The sequence below is a fragment of the Clytia hemisphaerica genome, unplaced genomic scaffold, assembly GCF_902728285.1.
Source record: "Clytia hemisphaerica strain Z4C2 unplaced genomic scaffold, Clytia hemisphaerica genome assembly, whole genome shotgun sequence".
Lineage (NCBI taxonomy): Eukaryota > Metazoa > Cnidaria > Hydrozoa > Leptothecata > Clytiidae > Clytia > Clytia hemisphaerica.
Genome location: NW_027103268.1, coordinates 9,536 through 12,340, shown reverse-complemented (window position 1 = coordinate 12,340; position 2,805 = coordinate 9,536). Strand labels below are relative to the sequence as shown.

The 2,805-nt window shown below is 34.7% G+C and overlaps 1 long non-coding RNA gene across 1 annotated transcript; it reads right to left on the bottom strand.

Moving 5' to 3' along the window:
- Positions 1–448: 448 nt before the first annotated feature.
- On the bottom strand, positions 449–1,493 carry LOC136801098 (uncharacterized). The gene is made up of 2 exons (XR_010845808.1): positions 1,384–1,493; positions 449–679 (listed from the first exon to the last, which is right to left on the bottom strand). It is a non-coding gene; the product is annotated as an uncharacterized lncRNA (long non-coding RNA).
- Between the last annotated feature and the right edge of the window lie 1,312 nt (positions 1,494–2,805).

Here is a 2,805-nt window from a genome sequence, read left to right as displayed (position 1 = left end):
GAATTAGTTGAAAAAATCTATGATTAAAATCCACCTGTAAGAATTAAATTTTTAATATGTAGAATATGTATAAACTTTCCAGACAATAAAACGTCTACGTTATTGGAACTAATTTTCGCGGGTTTTAATTTTAGCGTTTTTCGCGGTTTTTCGTCAAAATCGCGAAAATTTGATCACGCGAAAAATTTTGAGAGCTAAATACCGCGAAAATTAATTCCCGCGAAATACAATATTTTTCCAATTTTATCGAAAAATTTGAAAAATCCCTAGGAAAATGAAGGAAATTTGTCCAAAAAAGGGCAAAACCGCGAAAATTAAAACCCGCGAAAATTAGTTCCAAAATCGAAACCATTCCATTAATTCATTGCCAAATGACCCAAATGATAACTACCACAAAAACTATATTACCCACCATGCATTTTTCATTTTTTTTCGAATTCTATCAAAAGTTTAAGCTGCAAATTATTTTAAGACAGACTTTAGTCCTGGGTCCTGGGGGAGGGGATACTTTGTCTCCCCCCCCTTGACTTTGTGATACAATCATCCATTTCATCCAAAATCAATAGAAAGCAGCGTTATGCATGTTAGCGACTTGCTCGAGTATGCCAACGTGGCTTGCAAATAAGGGTATGTTTCCACTAACGCGTTGCCAACGAACTGCTTGGGCGTCGTCACCAGCCTATTGAAAAGATTTGCATTTTATCTTCATTTTCAACTGCCACAGTGATCTTTCATTGGAACTTTTGTAAAATCGGGATTATTTTGGCTAATATCCCTTGTATCTCCTTAAGTAGAGCTCATGAGAAGATGAAATGTGTCCTTATAGCAATGTAAAAGTAGGCAAAAAAGTTTTTTGATACATCAAACTGTTCACCAGTTATTGGGCACTTTCGTTTTCGAGAGATCCCTCTATCCCGTTCTCATCCCGGTTGAGATCGCTCTAAATCGGAATCAAGATAATTCCGGATAGGAAATTGCTAGAGACTTGAAATTTTCACAGAATGTACTTATAGTTGTCCTCTAAAGGATAAAAGAAAAATAAAGCATTTCTTCTCAGTTAATTTCCTAAAATTTGGCTATAACACGGAAATTTGAATCCGATTAATCCAATCAAAGATCGCCGTGTGCATTCGCTGCATTGGTTAAAGAGTTTGAATGCTATGGTGGGGTCTTTGATTTAAGATAGGAAAATTTAGAAATGTAGAAAAAAGAAAAGCCTTCAAAAAAGGCAAAATCATAGAGTGACAATCGATAAGCATTTATTGAAAATCCATCAGTTGAGGGGATAGAGTGAAGATGTTACAACTGTATAAGCAAGAAGATTCCTCAATACACGCTCTTGGTGTTTGGATTCTGTTTAGAACACTTAAATATTTCACCTACATTTAATTGGAATTCACCAAAGACTTCACCAGTGTCATCATGGAAATTACAGGCTACAGTTTCCATCCATGCATTGTCTGTATTTCGAGGGTCGTCCACATAACCCTTGTACACCTATATAACAAAGATAAGAACAAGGCAATAAGAGGTAATAGATAATAAATAACAACATCTTAGCGGGTCAATTGAACATTGTAACCCTAACAATATTCACTTTCGCCTTAAAGTTTCGGCATGGAAATAGTAAATAAACAATAGTTCAGAAGTGCATTGGTGCACAACCACTAAGATAAAATGCGAGCTCACAACTTTCGGGGGTTTCGTATCACTGCAACTGATGTTTAGTGCTATCTTCGTCAATCGTAGACGAAGTTATCGTCCGTTACAGTGATAGTAAAGGCGGGAAAATATGGTGGTATGGCGTAATGACGGTAAACGGGTAAAAATCGGCGGGAGAGTTTCGAAGAAACGGACGATAACTCTTTGGCTAGTCTAGCAAGCTATACGACTAATTTATACATAGTAGAAATAAAGCAAAAAGTAATGAATGGAACAATTTTAGTACAAACTAAATCCCGTATTATTATTAGTAGTTATTATTAGTAGTATCTATATATTAATAGTATAACGCGTATGTCATTTTGTTTTCTGTCTGTGTGTCACTTTCGATTTCGCAAGCAATGTTTTGTTCTTTTAAAAGATGACTTTTGCTTCTTGCTCCACAAATGTGTTAAATCAGATTCGCGCCGTTTTATAAAGACTTTGTTTTGATTGATAGATTAGACTTTTTCTTTTTTTTATATCTTTTCTTTTGTTTTATATTTTCGAATGTAATTAACGACCTATTTGATTTGAGACATTCGAATTCTTTTCAAAACAAAAGAAAATCTTTTAAACAGAATCTGTTAAAGAAAAGAAAAAATATAAAATAAAACATAAGAATCACCACAAGACAAGTTTGTTAGAACAACAGCAACATTAAAAATACATTCAAAAGGCGGTAAAAACTAGAGTTCTTTCTTCGTAAAAAGGGACCTTTAAACATCTATGTCAATAATTATTTTGCTGTAAATCTAAGTCATTGTTGAATTTGAAAAGTTATCGAAGTTATGACGAAGTTATTTTATAAAAAGCACCATAAAATTGCTGCCTTCCGGGGGGACTATGGTTGCGAGCTGACTTTCGGCCCTGCCCCTTGGACCCTTAGCAGAATAAAGAGGAGAAGAAACAAGGGATAATGTGTGAATTTTAATTCACTTTTTGGGACTAATTTCACCAATTTCTATCTTTCTGGGGGCAAAAAGTTTAAAATTTTCTATTTTCCGATTCTTAGTGGGACTGAAGTTTGATTTTCCGATTTTTCAAACTGCCATGTTTCAAAAAAGGCACCTTTAAGGCCGGCATATACCAATACCCTTCCTT